Source organism: Bidens hawaiensis, unplaced genomic scaffold (assembly GCF_021521415.1).
Source record: "Bidens hawaiensis isolate Kalapana, Puna unplaced genomic scaffold, B.hawaiensis_p1.1 tig00050616_1, whole genome shotgun sequence".
NCBI classification, from domain to species: domain Eukaryota; kingdom Viridiplantae; phylum Streptophyta; class Magnoliopsida; order Asterales; family Asteraceae; genus Bidens; species Bidens hawaiensis.
The window spans coordinates 10,150-28,795 of NW_027499069.1; the positions used below are offsets into that span (position 1 = coordinate 10,150).

The window sequence follows — 18,646 nt, forward strand, 5'->3', positions numbered from 1 at the left end:
TCAACTTGTAGAATATAAGCTAATCCAAACACTTAAAAAAAGCTTTTCAAATGATATAAAATAAGCTATAAGCTTCAAAAAGATATAAACATAAGCACAAAAATATAAGCTAGGCTAAACACCCCCAAATACCGTACCGGTTTTTTGGGTCCATTACCGCGACCACTTAAACTAAATTATTACGATACCGACACCGAAAATATGAAAAACTGAACACAATTACAGACATAGATTGTTCATTCCTAAATTGAACCGCATAGACCTCCTTTCTTCATCATCTTCATCTTCCCGAAAACAACACCGATCGCCTCAAACCCTAGGGGTTCCAATGGCTCTCCTAGCTCGACTATCCCACCGCCTGGCCCTACTCGCGTCATCCCAACGCGCCGCCGCATCGATCCACACCACCCTCCCGTCATTATCACACCTTCAATATTGAGTTCCTTTAAGTTCATTTATGTTTGTTTGTTCATTAAAGGTTTTTAATCTTTTTATTTACTTTTCTAATCTTATCATATAAGATTTAAGTAATTTTATTAACCATAAACAAAAATATATATGAGTATTATGTAATTAGTTTATATGTAAATATAACATATCAATATGAATGTTAAAAAGAGACACCAACACAAACTTGGTAGCTGGACCGAAGCGCTACTGACCTTGACCAATTTAGGTTAGCCAAATTAAATAAAATATTGCTTGTGTTTGTTCGTTTGCGTTTATGAACAAGTTCATATCCTTGATGAACGAACACAAACAAGAAATTTTGTTTGGTTAGCTGTTTGGGAACCATTCATTTACAGCACTAGCTCGTAATGTAAGTCGTAGTTTGCTAATTGTTTTGAAAGGCAATTAGTAGGCTGTAGAGATAAAGTTTCTGAATTGTATTGTGTATACTTGTTGTATAGGGTTTCAGGACTATGGACTGTATACTGTTTTATGTTTGTGGGTCTTTTTTAAAAAAAGATGCTACAAATATAGGAGATTTTAAAGGAAACTGGTAGCAAGTTAGAAACTTTTGACCGGTAAGCTTTGTTTGTGGTGCTTGAATTATGTGTTTTGGTGTCTTTTAAGAGCAGATTAGTGGTTTGACGTGATTGACAATGCCTTTAGGACTTAGGAGTGAGGAGGACTTTACTCACAGTAGTCATAGTTGAGTGCTTTTTAGTCGAGGTCCTGTTTGCAGTTTTGATTTTTGGTTATGTTTGCAGTTTTGTTCATGTCCTGTTGTTGATTCTGATCCTGTTTTGATGATTGTTTTTGGTTCCATACTTCCAGTGATTCCACTCATGTTTCACATCTTACACATTTTTACTACGTGTTTTAAGGAGAAGGCCTGGGAGAATGATTTTAAATTGTTAAGGTGAATATTTTTATGATGAATATTGGAGGTTCTGTATAATGATTAGGCATTTACATCATTTGAATTATGTAGCTGTAAATCTGTGAACTTTCATTTCAACATATGATATTTAGGTGGTTCTTTGTATATGTTTATATAATTATTATGTGTTATTGATAATTGAATAATCAAAACAGACCATTAGTGTAATAAGATGTGCTGCATGAGATATAGGCATATAGCTTAGATGTGCTTCTGTAGGTTGGAGTTGCATTATTGCCTCTAGTGATCCTGAATTGTTAAGAGTGTTTGGATGATTTTCGTTATTTAAGCATGTAGTAGATAAAATGACCTAAAAGACTATCTTATATTCACAAGTATATTATGTTGAAATATCAAAAAGCTTTTCTATCATCTAGTCTTTTTTTTTTCATTATATATCATTAATACGAGCATTGTTGCAAGGGGGTATGACTAGATGCCTGAGCCAAGGTGGGTGATCTCAATGGGTAGCTGTGCAAATGGCGGTGGGTACTAGTGTACTACCACTACTCCTTTTGTATTTAAGAAAAAGGTAAATCATGTATTAAAAAAATGCATTATTATAATCTTCTATTATCTTCAAACTGTTAATCAAATCTTCATGTAACATGTGAAAGTGAGAATGTTGTAAATATGTTTGTTTGTGTTGGAAATTATTAAAAAGTTTTAAGTGATCACAATTTCATAGACATATACTAGGGATGAGCTTGGTACCGCACAGGTACCGAAAATATCGATCCTGAAAATCACAAATGCTTGGTACTTGTGTTGAAATTTTTAGTTTGGTACCGGTATTGAAGGTAAAAATTCGGGAAATACCGGTACCATATCGATCCCGAAACTCAAAACTTTGGTACCGGTCGAATTTGCTCATCCCTAGCATATACCCCATTACACTATCTGAACTCTTACCAATTGCTCTGGTGTTTGTGAAATGTATTACGTAAGATGATCGGTCAAATTTTTTTACTAGGACCACTGTTGACTAAAGGCTCCTTTTTGTCGTTGACTTCCAAAGTTAACAACACGGCTTTGGGAGCATTTATATATAATTATATATCCAATAACACTTGAGAATCCATAAAGCCACACTCGTTCAGTTTGTTGATAAATAAGCAATAAACAATATTAATATTTATATAATGTGGCATACTAATACTATTGCCCATCTTTTTCTTATGATCCTCTTTTTCATGTTATCACAAACCACCGCCACCCATTTCAACAGTTCATCATTAGAAGGAAAAGCTTTGGTTGCAACTAATTGGTGGCCACAATATGTAAATGCTTCCAATCATTGTACTTGGTATGGAATCTATTGCAATGAAGCAGGAAGTGTCATCGAGATAAACATTTACAGTCGTGAGAAGCAGCTTGAAGGTAATCTGGGAAGCCTTGACATGTCTTCATTTCCAAACCTTGTTAGCCTCACTTTAGGCAACTGTAGTCTTGAAGGAAGCATCCCACAGCAGATTGGTTTGCTCTCAAATCTCACCCAACTTTCACTTTGGGGGAATCAACTCTCAGGTAACTTACCTGCTTCCCTTGTCAATCTCACCCATTTAAAATTCCTTGATCTTAGTAATAACCAACTTACGGGCCCAATCCCACCATCTTATGGTTCCATGCTCAATCTCACAGTCCTAGGCTTGAGCACAAACCATCTCAATGCATCCATCCCAAACGAAATTGGTAATTTGCAAAACCTAATAACATTGAATCTGGGTGACAACAATTTCCAAGGTCCAATTCCCTCAAGTTTTGGTAACCTAAGCCAGTTGGAGTATCTGAACCTTGGCAAGAATTCCATTAGTGGTCCCATACCTCTAGATATCGCAAATTTGAGGAAATTACAACAAGTCGACCTTAATCATAATAGTCTTGTGGGCCCTGTTCATCCTGAATTTGGAAATCTTTCTTACCTTGATTTTTCATCAAACCGGTTGACGGGAAACGTGTCATTTCAATATCCTTGTCATCTACTGCATCTAGACCTCTCTATGAATCTGATGACAGGAGATATCACTAATCTAAGTAGTGAATGCGTTGACTTGAACTACTTGGACATTAGTATGAACAAACTTACTGGTCCAATACCAAAGGAAATTACTAATTTACAAAACCTACAAATGTTGAATCTGGGTGTCAACAGTCTTGACGGTCCACTTCCCTCAAGCTTTCGTAATCTATGTCCACTGAAAATTTTAAACCTTAGCATGAATTCCATAAGTGGCCACATACCTCCAGATTTAGCAAGTTTATGGAACTTACAACATGTTGACCTTAATCATAATAGACTTGTGGGTCCTGTTCATCCTGAACTTGGACGGCTTTCTTACCTTGATCTTTCATCAAACAAGTTGTCAGGAAATGTATCGTTTCAGTGCAATGCTTGTTATTTAAGGTATCTAAACCTCTCTATGAATCATATGACTAGAGCTATCACAAGTTTGCTTGTTTGCAATGACCTTAGAGGACTTGGACCTTAGTAATAATAACTTTGTTGGAGAAGAACTTCATACTTTTGATTTCGGGCATTTGAAGTTCTTAAATCTGTCTCTGAATAATCTGACTGCAATCATGCCTGATCCTTCTTCAGTACATGATAGAAATATTGGATGGCCATGCAATGCTTTATATGGACAATCAACCTCGGAAGAACATATTCTAAAAAGCAAACAAGTCCACCATTGGACCACTTTTGTTCCCATAATCGTGGGACTTTGCTTATTGCTTCTTGTTTACATGTTCTACAAAATCTACATGGCTAGCGGAAAACATATCCAGCCTAAAAGAAAGAAACATGGAAATGTTTGTTCAATATTGAATTATGATGGTACGATTGCGTATGAAGACTTCATCACTGCTACAGAGGATTTTGACCTCAAATACTGCATTGGAACCGGTGGCTATGGTAGTGTTTATGAAGCCAAGCTGCCTAATGGTAAAACATTTGCTTTGAAAAAACTACATCGTTTTGAAGCCGAGCAACCTGCATTCGACCGGAGTTTCAAGAATGAAGTCCAAGTGTTGACCAACCTAAGGCACAAAAACATTGTCAAGCTCTATGGTTTTTGTTTGCATAACAAATGCAACTTCCTTGTATACGAATACATGGAAAAGGGAAGCCTATTTTGTGCCTTGAGCAACAGTGAATTGGCTGTTTTAGTAGACTGGATGAAGAGGGTGAACATTATCAAAGGTGTAGCTCATGCTTTAGCATACATGCATCATGATTGCAGCCCGCCTATTGTTCATAGAGACATATCAACAAACAACATTCTCTTGAACTCAGACATGGAAGGATTTGTTGGTGACTTTGGAGCAGCCAGATTGCTAGACCCGGATTCCTCCAACCAAACGGTAATCGTAGGAACTTTGGGATACATTGCTCCAGGTATATTTCTGTTTGATCTTACCCCTCTTATTATGTTTTGAAAATTTTGTAACAATGCTTTGGTATATATGATCTGCAGAACTTGCATATAACATGATTGTAACGGAGAAATGTGACGTGTATAGCTTTGGGGTGGTGGCACTTGAGACAATTGGAGGGAAGCATCCCGGAGACCTCTTGTCATCGCTGAACCATTCAACTAGTCCTGGTATAGTGATGGAAAAAATTCTGGACAATCGACTCCCTTACCCAACCAACATGTCAATATTAAAAGAAATCACGCGCGTTTGCAATGTTGCATTAGCATGCATTCTCACAGATCCAAAGTGTCGACCGACAATGAGAAATGTGTCTCAGGAATTATCATGTGAGAATTAGCATGCATTCTCACAGATCACTAACTATATATATATATATATATATATATATATATATATATATATATATAATTTTATCACGAATGTACTTACATGTGCTACTCAATCTATGGCATTCCATATTTAGCATATTGTAGGGCCCAAATATATGTATGTTATAGAGACAAAGTGATGGTAGCAGTTTATAGAATCAAGAACACATTGAAAAAGGGCTGACCTAAAGCTTAGATGACTAGTAGCTATTGCACTTTAACATTGATTACTAAGTAGATCAAATACTATAAAGACACTAAACATATATTTGGTATGCAAATTTTGCACCACATCATATGTTTTAAAATATTTTAACCCCTAGTGGAACCCAGCCTATGTAATATAGAATTGATGATGATCATAGAATTGATGATGATCATATACATGTCTGCACCAATTGTAAAGCTTTTACAAATAAATATTACCTTTTTGTCCCTGGAGATTTGTTTTAAGACCATTCTATATGCTAGGGGGCATCGAAGCCCCTCCACAGTGTCACGTCAGCGTCACGTAAGCACTGCGGGTATCGAAACCCTAACCAATAATGCCTCACTGTGGTTTAAAGCCCATTGACGCCTCTATATGTATACACACATGGATGTGTGTGAGAGGTGTTGAGAGAAAGGCGCCCAACGTTCCCCTACCCACTTCGCCCAACCTTCCGCGCCCCCTTCCCGACGGTGTTTCGCGCCCTCCGCGCCCCAAGGCCGCCCTCCACCGCGCCCATAGCTGATGGTCTAATAAAGAAAGCCTATCAATTGTTACCTGGACACATTTGACCTGATGTAAAATGACTCATTTGGACCAATAGTTAATTTCCCACATCGTCCATTAAGTACAGCTACAACATGGTTAATAGAAGTTGTTAGTTATTTTAGTGTCACTGGCCATTTTGTGTAGTTGGAACTTATACAAGCCGGTCAGTGCATAGTGCACACATGTATTGTATGTACTACTAGTTTAATTCTAATAAAGTTACGGGTCAAATGATATTGTTTTTCATTATTTTATATTAATATTATGTATATTAATTTAAAGTTTATATAACAGATAGTTTTGTAACCAACGGAAATCGGTTGACTTCTGAAAAATTGATTTGTGCATTTATCCTAATAAAATGTCCACATATTTGATTAATCAATTTTGAAGTGAACAGAAACTTTGAACGTAAATTTTGATTGATACTCTGGATCAAATTAAATGGAAGAGATTAGCACTTTCAGGGAACACGGAAAAATTCATACATATATTTTCGTTCGTGACTTCGATTTGGTGCCTGGAATCAAAGTTTTGTTTGATAAATTATCCGAGATTAAAATTAATGAAACCCAGGCAATTAGGGTCGAATTGTTAATCCAGGAAAGTGTCTCTAACACGATCTATCAAATTATCCAGGTTCGGTTTGTCATCTGTGTAAAGGTGGTTCAAGAACCATCCCATTAGGTACTGTATCAAGATAATACCTTGATGATCCATTAAGTTCAAGCACCATCCAAAACTGACCAGAGTGGGTTTTCAGTGAACAATCATTTAGAATTGGAATTAAATTTGATGAAATGAAATTGCCTATTCGGGGTAAGTTTAAATAAAAGGGATAAAGCCCATGACTAAAAGTGCATACATGCATGTAGACAAATCGGGTTCTCTAATACCCAGTTTCTGGTATGAAACCGGGTATTGGCAATATCTGTCCGGGTTAGATTCAAGTTAGGGTCCAGGTATGGTATCTAAAAATAATACCTTATGTGCCGGGTTCGGGTCGGATGTAGAACGGGTATTTGAATACCATATTTCCGGGTAGTGAAAAAAAACTTATTTTTGGGTTTTTTTCGGGTTTTTTCCGGATATTTTTCGGGGTAGATTTTTAAGGGGCTGCAATTTTTTGGTGCATTGTTCGGGTATTTTTTAAGTATTTTTTGTGTATAGATCGACTATTTAAAAACTCGGTTTCAGGTATTGAAAAACCCAGTTCCGGGTATGGAACCGGTTATGATTTTCGGGTATTACTGGGTACAAACCATGTCCGGTTCCAGGTACAAGTTTTAGTACAAAAATGCATACCATGTATGTACCATACGGGTAGGGTTGGGTACAGGTTCGGATAGTAAAAGTCCGGTTCCGAGTTTTTTTCGATTCCGGTTCCGAGTTTTTTTCGCTAAAAATATTAAAATCTTTTCGTTGTTTAATTGAACACATTATTTGATCGGTGCTGCCATCGCCCATTAGCTAGAGTAAGTAATAGCATCTATACAATTTTTTGTGCACCTCTGCATGTTATATTACTATGTAACTATGTATGTGAGTGTGAAAGCCCAAATAATGGCCCAGTAGGAATGAATTCTATAATCTATACAGTGTTTACTCTAGCTCACGGCAGCACCGATTAAATGTGTCTCAATTAAACGACGAATTTTTTTAGCGATAGAGCAGACTTTCATTATTCTTATAAGAGAGGGCAGGCCTTGGAGCAATTGTTTAAGATGGCTACTTTGCGACCATGAGGTCATGGTTAATTTCAAGTCGTGGAAAACAACACATTTAATAAAGTCGATGTAAGGTTGCGCGCATACATTAAATCATAAGCGATCCTGCCACGCGGAAATGCAGGAGCTTAGTCAAGATACACCCCTTTTTCAGTATTCTTTTATGAATACACTTATGTCATCTACCTATGCTATTAAAGCAAAACCATTCCACATATCATTCAACTATAGTACCCAACTAGGATGTCAACTAATATTACTATCATATATAGAATTACTAACAAAATTACAAATGTAACTTTAAATGTTGTATTAAATGAGGTTTTCTAAATATTTATGAATATAAAAGATATTATCATTATTTATATCTTATGAATCCATAAGATATGTTATTACATATATTATTAAATTTAACCTTTTTTGTATTTTTTTTAACCACCTGTGTATTACGCGGGCTATATCCTAGTTATTTTATAAATTAAAACTAACAATATCACAAATCATACAAAGATATTCATGATCATCTAAATTTGCTTTGTATTTCACCAATATTGATTAACTTAGTGGGGAAGGGACACTCATGAGTACTACCCATATACCGCATAATCTTGCATTGACACTTCAATTCTACCCTCAAATACCAACAAACCACAAAATTATTGGTAATATCTACCCACAAATACCCTAAAACGTTTTTTGTTTTCCAAGTACAATAAATACCAAGAGTGAATCAATTTTATGTGGCAAATATATATATATATATATATATATATATATATATAGAGAGAGAGAGAGAGAGAGAGAGAGAGAATTTGATAAGGTAAGGAAGTTGAAATTTGTATTCATCAAACCCTAAGGATTTGATGACATGGCAAATTTTATATATAATTGTATTTTTTATTTTGTTTTATTATACCCTGTATTACAATATATAAAATTAAATATTATAAATTAATAATGTAAAACAAACTCGTAATATGACAGAATGAAAGCTAGTTTATAAATGAAAAAAAACAATCAAGTGAATACAAATTTGAAAGTTTCAAAAATGATTGGTCAATTATTTTCGTAATAAAGACACCCTTTAGGGATTTCCAAAATAAAAGTAGAATCTTGTTGAGTAAAATATCCTCTTTGCCGTTGACTCCCACTTTACACGGCTTTGGGGATATTATAATGGCGAAGGGAAGCTTATTTTGTGCGATGAGGGACAATGAATTAGCTGTTGAAGTGGACTGGATGAAGAGGGTGAACATTGTCAAAGATGTAGCCCATGCTCTAGCGTACATGCATCATGATTGCAGCCCTCCAATCGTTCATAGAGACATATCAAGCAATAACATTCTCTTGAACTCAGTAATGGAAGGTTTTGTTGGTGACTTTGGAGCAGCCAAATTGCTCGACCCGGATTCGTCCAACCAAACAGCCATTGTAGGGACTGTGGGATACATCGCTCCTGGTATTTCTACGTAATCTTAAACCTCTTTTATGTCTATTATCATAAGAATTTTGCTAATGATCGATTCTTTGGTGTATATAATAATGTAGAACTTGCCTATAACATGATTATGACCGAAAAATGTGACGTGTATAGCTTTGGGGTGGTGGCACTTGAGACAATCGGAGGGAAGCATCCTGGAGACTTCCTGTCATCACTGAACCATTCAACTTGTCATGGTATAATGCTGGAAAATATCTTGGACGAGCGACTCCCTTATCCAACTAACAGGTCAATCGAAAAGGAAATCATGCGTGTTTGTAATGTGGCATTAGCATGCATTCTCACAAATCCAAAGTGTCGACCGACAATGAGAAATGTATCCCAAGAATTATCGCGTTGAGAGCATCATTTGGGCTACCTTCCAACTTTACCATATTGAGAATAAACCACAACCATACTCGTATGATGATTGTATTTATATATCTCACTTGCATACTGTATCTCTCTCATTGCCACATTCACCAAAATTATGTAGGTTCCAAGTGTATGTTTCTATATCATTCCACATCTTTAGAACTACTCAATGTCTTCTTCAAAGCTTTTATCACCCCCAACATGATAAAAGAAAATTCCTTAACTCACTCACGAGATATAAATAAGCTTCAAATTATTTATATGTGGCTAACAAATAGGGTTCACGAAATGATAATAATCAGCCCGGCTAGGAGGTGGACCAACAGTGGGTGCAGCCTAGGGCCCATTATAGAAGTTTCTTTTTCCATATATTTATAAAAAGTTGTAAAATAACAACCTTTAGTTAAGTTTAAACTTAAATCCAATCATACACACGTAACCCAACAAGTTTTTACCCCCATATAGTTTTTGTTTATTGTTAACTAGATTTTCATCCCGGCGCGTTGCGCCGGGTCAAATAATAAAACCTTAACATTGAAACTTAGGTGTTGGTAAAACCCAAGCGTTACCGGTGAGTTAACGTGAATTCAGTTAGTATCGATTACATTCTTTATAGTATAGGCACCACTGGTAAAATTTTAGCGTCCAAATATATATACGTTCATCAAATTAAAATATACAAAAAATAAATTATTTAAAACGAAGTTTGTTTCTTATGTAAACCCGGGCGATGGTAAAATCCAAACATTGTCAATCCCGAGCATTAAAGCAGTAACTGGACACGAATTCGATCGGTTTCGGCTATGTTTGTTATGGTAACAGAGCTACAAACGAAAATAAATATAAAACTTGAGTGGACTATAGTGGGGTGGTGTAAGGCTGTCAGCCGGTAAATTCGGGTGTTGGTAAAATCGAGCGTTGTCGGTCCGGGACGTTGAGACGTTGAGTCTATGCGAATTGGGTCGGTTTTCGTCACGTTCGTTATAATACCAGAATTAAAACAAAAAAAATAAAAATAAATTATCATTCGGTCAACGTCCATTATGTTCGTCACGATACCAAAACGAAAAAAAAAAATTGTACGGACAAGTAAGGTGCCGCGGCCCAGTGCCGGCTTAGCGACACCAAACTTGTAGTTTATATATATTAGATAATGCAATAAGTGCCTATATATCATGAAAACTATATATAAGGACCCATTTTTAAAGTAACAGAGTAACATGACACTCAACATCTCGAAGACGGCTCTAGTATTAATTAGAGTTTGTACCAGTCTTGCCAACATTGAGCGATTTAATTTATTAAACCTAAATATTGCTACATAAAAACTTAACTAACTTACTTTTTTTTGGAAGGTAAATTTCATTAAGAACAACCACGAGCGTCCTCAAAGAAAGGAACCCCGGGCCACAAACCGAAAATTACACCATGTCTAACGGATATTTACACCAATCAACCCAAAGTAAACTTTTCAACTTAGATCTATGAGCAATAACTTACTTGATCTTACCAACTTACTTAGATTTACTTGATCTATGTAGTAAACTTTTCAACTTAGATTTACACGAGTTATTTCATTAAATAACTTACTTGATCTTACCAAATGAAATTCAATATTAAATTGCATTATCTTATTTATTTTACAAAAGTAAGAGTTTTAAAGTATAAGGCACCAGCAACACATGTGCAAGCCAAGCTACATGTATTTAAACATGTATACTTCAATTTAATGATGTTTCTTGTTTAAACATGAGAATTCGGGTGACCCAAATTTGACATTTTCACAATTTATTAAATAAAGTCCACACCAGCTGCTCGATGAATTGACTACTCGAAAAACTTTTAGGCTATCAGCTGGCTTTGTTAACTTGGGCTACACTTATAAGTTATAACTTAATTTTGTAAATTCCTGTTCCAGGTATGAGCTTATAGCTATAATGCTATATAGCCATTGTGAATAATTACTAAATATATAATACTTTGTATTCCGTTAGCAATTTACTACATTTATAATATATACTTTGTATCACCAATTTCTGATATAAAATGTATCTAGTTTTTGTGAATATTGACTTTCTATGGGAAACAAAATCACGGATTTTCTTTATGGAAAATAAACCAATTTAAGGATCTTTTTTGTTAAATATTGTATGAAACTAACCAATATATTAAAAAGAACTTAGCTGTTGATTTTTATAGCTACGAAATAATAAATTTTTATAGCAGATTGATTTATCCAGGATTAAATGGGATGCCACCTATCTGTATTTGACACTAACGCATAATACTATCTCTATACGGAATGAAGATACTACTCCGTATTGCTTAAAAAACTAGAAATTAAAGATGTCATTAACCCAAATTTCAAAGGAGGAAGTGACTTGCGATTGTTAAATGTTTCAAGTTTACAGCTTTATTTGTTGATGACACGAGTGTTATTAAGGGTTGTTCTCGATGTGATTAAGTTTAGAGATGACCCAAATAACGCCCTCAACACGATAACTCCTGACACACTTCTCTCATTGTTGGTCGACACTTTGGATCTGTGAGAATGCATGCCAGGGCTACATTATAAGCCCGCATGATGTTCTTTTCAATTGTCTTATCGGCCGGATAAGGGAGTCGCTTGTCCAATATATTTTCCAATCTTGTACCATGACCTATCGAATAGTTGTTTAGTGATGACAGGAGGTCTCCATGATTCTTTCCTCCGATTATCTCAAGTGCCACCACCCCAAAGCTATACACGTCACATTTCTCAGTCACAATCATGTTATATGCTAGTTCTGCATGACAAATATATACACCAAAGAATTATTAGAAAACTTTCAACTGTATTAGACATAAAAGAAAGGCAAGATTACCTGGAGCAATATATCCCGTAGTTCCTACAGTTACTGTTTGGTTGGAGGAATCAGGGTCAAGCAATTTGGCAACTCCAAAGTCAGCAACAAACCCTTCCATTTCTGAGTTCAAGAGAATGTTGTTGCTTGATATCTCTATGAACGATAGGCGGGCTGCAATCATGATGCATGTATGCCAAAGCAAAAGCTACATCTTTGATGATGTTCACCCTCTTCATCCAGCCCACTTCAATAGCTAGTTTACTGTCACTCAAGGCACAAAACAGGCTCCCGTTTTCCATGTATTCATATACAAGGAAGTTACATTTGTTATGCAAACAAAAGCCATAGAGTTTGACAATGTTTTTATGCCTTAGGTTGGTTAACACTTGGATTTCATTCTTGAAACTCTGGTCGAAAGTTGGTTGCTCGGCTTCAAAACGATGGAGTTTTTTCAAAGCAAATATTTTACCGTCAGGCAGTTTTGCTTCATAAACGCTACCATGGCCACCTGTTCCAATGCAGTATTTGAGGCCAAAATCCTCTGTGGCAGTGATGAAGTCTTCATATGCAACTGTTCCATCATAATTCAAAATCGTGCATACATTTCCATGTCTATATATTTCTGGCTGAATAGTTTTTTGGGTACCCTTGCGGTTGATGTAGCACACGTAACCAAGAAGCAAGAAGCACAATAGCATGATGATGGGCAGAAAAATAGCCAAATAGTGAACTAGTTTGTTTCTTGGAATATGTTCTTTGCAGGTTGATTGTCCACTCAGCGCATTGCATGACAAGCCAACTCCTCCATCCTGGACTGAAGGACCAGTTGGGCCGACATCAGTCAGATTGTTATTCAAAAACTGATTTAACGTCTTCAACTCTGGGAACACCAACTTGCTAAGTCCCTTTCCAACAAAATTATTACTAGTAAGGTCCAAGAACTGTAAGTGATGGCAAACAACAAGGCTTGTGATAGCTCCAGTCATGCGATTCATAGAAAGGTCTAGATGTTGTAGACTACAGGAATTTTGAAAGGACAAATTACCCGACAGCTGGTTTGATGAAACATCAAGGTAAGAAAGTCTTGACATGTTTCCATGAACAGGGCCCACAAGACTATTACGACTAAGGTCTAGTTGTTGTAAGTTCATCGAATTGGCTATATCTGGAGATATTGAACCACTTATGGAATTCCTGCTAAGGTTCAAAAGGTTCAGTCGGCTTAGATTACCAAAAATTGAGGGAATTGGACCGTCAAAATTGTTGTCAGCCAGATTCAAGGTTTCTAGGCTTTTCAAATTAATAATATCCTTTGGGATAGATGAAGTCAGCTGATTTGTGCTCAGGTCTAGGACTGTGAGATTGACCATGGAACCATATGATGGTGGGATTGGACCCGTAAGTTGGTTTTCACTAAGATAAATGGATACTAAGTGGGTGAGATTGGCGAGAGGTACAGGCAAGTTACCACTAAAATTGTTGCCATAAAGAGAAAGGTATTCCAAACTGATGAGATTGGATAGGGTAGCAGGCAATTCACCGCTGAAATTATTATTAGAAAGAGCAAGTTCTTTTAAACGGGTTAGATTAATGGTGAGCCAAACAGGTAACTTACCACTGAAATTGTTGCCAGAAAGATAAAGATTTTCCAAACGGATGAGATTGGTGAAAGAAACTGGAAGCTCACCACTTAAATTGTTACTAGAAAGAGAAAGGAGTCTCAAACGAGTGAGATTGGTGAAAGAGTCGGGCAACTTACCTCTAAACTGGTTCATATCAAGATGAACATATTCCAAATGGACGAGATTGGTGAAAAGGTTAGGTAAGTTACCACTGAACTGGTTAATAGCTAGATCAAGGTGTTCTAAACGGGTAAGATTGGCGAAAGATATAGGCAACTCTCCTCTAAAATGGTTATGAGAAAGATCAAGGTATTTCAAACGGATGAGATTGGTGAAAGAGTCGGGTAACTTACCACTTAAATGGTTAAAACCAAGATCAAGGTATTCTAAACGGGTGAGATTTGTGAGGGAAACAGATAAGTTACCTATGAGTCGATTACCCCAAAGTGAAAGAGAGGTGAGATTTGAGAGCAAACCAATTTGTTATGGGATGCTTCCTTCAAGACCGCAGTGTTCAATAGACAGGCTAACAAGGTTTGAAAATGAAGAGAAGTCGAGGCTTCCCAGATGAGGTCGATCCCCAAGACCAAGGTAATGATTGAGTAGGCGTATCTCAATGACACTTCCTGCTTCATTGCAAAAAATTCCTTCCCAAGAACAATGATCATCTGAAGCATTTACATCTCTCCACCAGTTAGTTGCAAACAAAGCTTTTGCTTCTAATGAGTTCTTGAAATAAGTTGCATAGGCTTCGTTTGATAACATGAAAAGGAGAATCATAAGATGAGTGAGAATGTAGGATGTATGCTGCATTGTTTATCAACAAGTGAAGTAATTGAGAATGAAAACAACTGGGATCGCGCGGGCAACGTCTAGTGTGTATGTATTAGTCAATGTGAAAGTTGAAAGTTTGTAAAATAAGATAAGCACCTATCTCTAGCTTTATTAATTAATTGTTCAGGATTGGAGTTGGGTTTCACATGGCATTCATGTCTTTACCTATGGACGCATTCATATCCTTTAATAAACAATTGGTGCTTCCAAACACGCTTTATAAACCTCTTAATTATATATATATATATATACATATTGCAACTCTTTATTATATATATATATATATACATATTGCAACTCTTTATGGCCGGTGTGCAATTGTTTTTCAAGTTTACTTTATTATATCATATTAAAGTCTAGTATTTGCTTATTTCCATAATTAAAGAAGTACAAATTAAGTGCATAACAGTGAAACATATGCATGCATGCATCATGTTAGTATTTTAATGTAAATTAATGGATAAACTGGTTGAGCAATGTAATTATAATACACATTAAGAAAGTTAGGAATGTGCCAAGTACACGATTGTTTTAGTTTGTTATGATGTTAGGGGCGAAGTCCCCTGGTTAGCAGGGTCCAAGGGACGGAAGCCCCTGGCATTGTCCAAGAGGCAGAGGCGGCAGAGCCCCTGGCATGAGGTTAAGCTTGAAAAATTTTTATTTCTTTAACAAGTGTTTCAGTAAAAATTCGTCATAAAATGAATTTTATAAATATGACACACATAATTATAAGTTTTAATATGAAGGTAATACTCCCTTCGTCCCATTTAAATGTCATGGGACCCAAAACACATAAATTAAGAAATGTTTGATCATTTTATTTTATGAGCTGTAAAATGACAATAATGTCATTTAAGTTTTTATGGCTAAAAACCATTAGAAACATCTAGTATGTAATAGTAAGTGCACAATTGAAAATTGAATTTATATGTATAGAAATGACATTTATATTAGGACAACCAAAAATAGAAAAATGGACATTTAAAATGGGACGGAAGGAGTATTAACTATATTCAAATTTCAAAATATAATTGTAGAAGACATTTAACTTGAAGCCCTAATTGCTCTAGAGATAAAGGAGCATTCGTTTCTTTTTCGTCGTATTTTTTTTTTCTTCTGGTTCATGATTCTCACGAAATTAATACTAAGTTCTTGTCTCGAATTCTGAGTTTTTTCGATTAAAGTATTTGAGAACCACAAATAACTTTTAATCCGAAAGTTTTCATATGAATCTTTGAAAATCCAAGTGCATATTCCCAAAATCCCCAACACATCATACATCCTCAATTTTGAATTTACATATTAGGCCTCTGTATTTTGTTTCTTTTCAAATCATACTCACTTGATTATTACTGTACTTTTATTTATAGAAACATGCGATCTTTCCATATTGGTTCTCTTAAGTTATCAAACTCGTTCAATCTCTTTTTATTTTGCTAGAACTGTAAACTAATTCAAAGGAAAATAATATACTACTGAAATTAATCAACAGTAGGAGATGCTAACTAATATCCACATATTTTCGAAGAGCATGTCTCACGTAAGTTTTAATCACACTTCGTTTGTAGTATATGTAGTTTACCATTTCTTTATAAACCAACAGTTTTATTTATAAAACACATTTTATCACTAGAACAACTCAACATGAAATGAACCAGAAGTATGCAATAGGAAAGTGGGTCGCTTTTTATTAAAAATAAGTAATACAATCTAACAAAGATGCTCTCCTTATTCATGTGAAAAATGTAATTATCCTTACTTGAATATAGAGGTGCACAAATCGGGTTTTTCAAATATCTGGTTTTGGGTATGGAACGGGTTCGGGTATGACCAGGTATTAGAAAATCGGGTATTGACAATACTCAGGTCAGGTTCTGGTCCGGGTATTGCCTCTAAAAACCATACCCTATATATCAGGTTCGGCAGGGGCGGACCCACATAGTTCCCATCGGGGTCCCGGGACACCAATGTTTTTTAAAAATTACTTAGAGACGGTATATTAAATTTTGTAAGGACCCCATAAAAATTAATACTTGGAACCCATACTATTAAGGCTGAACTGGTTTAGTGGAAAGTCCCTTGTTTTATCTTTGGGAGGTTGCAGGTTCAAGCCTCACCATACCCAGTTTTTATTGTTTTTTTAATATCATAGTCAATATTAGTTATTTAGTTAGGATATTTGTGTTTTTTCTTTAGTTTATCCCATATTTTCGGGTATATTTGGTGTATAGGTTGGATTTTTTAAGGGGTTGCACTTTTTAAGATTATTTTTCGGGTATCGAACCAGTTGCAGGTTTCAGGTATTACCGGGTACAAATCGGGTCCGGTTCGGGTACGTGTTTTGGTACTGAAATGCATACCGTATTCGTACCCTACAGGTAGAGCCGGGTACAGGTTCAGGTATTAAAAACCAAGGTAAAAAAACAGGTTCCGGATTTTATTTTCGGGTTCCGGTTTTTTTTTTCACCTCTACTTGAATATACTATCATCCAAACCAATCTATTTAACAAACATGGGCGGATGGACTTGAGGCCCAGTACGGGCAAGGCCCTTGACTCAATTGCAGCCCACTAAGGTAAATATTTTAAGTTAAATAAGTGCATCCATCGGTCATAACACCGTATTCCCCCAAAGTCGCGGTCACACCAACTTATCTACGGAAGTTTGATTCTCTTTTCCGACATGATTCATGTCCATAATTATTCAACATATCCTTTTGCCATGTCATCACTTGTGTACGTATTTGACCCGTCTTACTTGATTATCCTCGTGTAATTTTTTACCAAAACAACTTAGAGACCAGAGGCCGATTCCAAAATCCTAATTGTGACCTCTAAAAGACCGGAAGCTAGAGTATTGAATACGAGAAATCGACCAAATCCTGGTTGTGACTTCCAAAATCCTTATAATAATGTTTTTTTTTTGTTTTGATTTTTTTTTTTTGTCTTTTAGACTTTGTGTGTTGACCGAAGATTTAAATCATTTATCATTAAATGGTTTTCATGTTGTGAATTGTGATATATTGATACATACATATCTTTTACTTTCATTGACTGATTTAGTTAATTAGTTGCATCATGACTTCGTATGAGATAGTGAGGGCAAACGATTTAGGACTTTAGGTCATTATTTGTGATATTTGAAATTTATTAATTTTAATTTGCAATATGTGTATAATGTATTACTATGTTAGTGTGATAGTTGTATATAATTATTAATTTTGTTTTTAAATAACAGGAATGTGCCTTCTAAAGAACAATCTGGTGTTCAAAACAAAAAAAAAAATAACTAGATGATGCAATAAAAAAAGTCTTAGTTTGCTGTCTATAATGCTTGGAGAGCTTGAAGAATTATTTGTTAGTTGTTATGTCTATTGTTATAATGTTAATGTCGTTTTAAAAAAACTAGCTTAAATACTTCGTTACTCGTTGAGGTACACGTTCTTTTTATTTTGGCTCGACAAGACATAAATTCTCATAGACGAGCCTGTTGCTTGACACCACTAAATTCAACCCTAAAAATTTGAAGCACATTATGTATGCTCTAAGGATGTTATTCTCCATCATATTAATTATATTCAAAGATGTATCGATTATCTAATAATAACTTGAATGTTGAACCTATTAAAATTTTATTATTATCATTTTGTAAGTCGTAAACAAATGAACAAACTTTTCAACTTGCTACAACATATTACCAAGTTGGGTTTTTTCCATTAAGGATAAGCCCTGAGTATTTATTCTTATCCGAGTAGCTGGCTATACACGCAAGTACTGGAGTTGATTAAATGCCTAAGGGTTTACTCCGAGTAC

General features: G+C 35.5%; 2 pseudogenes; one reads left to right on the forward strand and one right to left on the reverse strand.

Annotated features, from left to right (window-relative positions):
- The first annotated feature begins 1,905 nt into the window (after positions 1-1,905).
- On the forward strand, positions 1,906-9,697 carry LOC143598642 (uncharacterized; annotated as a pseudogene).
- Positions 9,698-12,022: 2,325 nt separating this feature from the next.
- On the reverse strand, positions 12,023-14,813 carry LOC143598639 (uncharacterized; annotated as a pseudogene).
- Between the last annotated feature and the right edge of the window lie 3,833 nt (positions 14,814-18,646).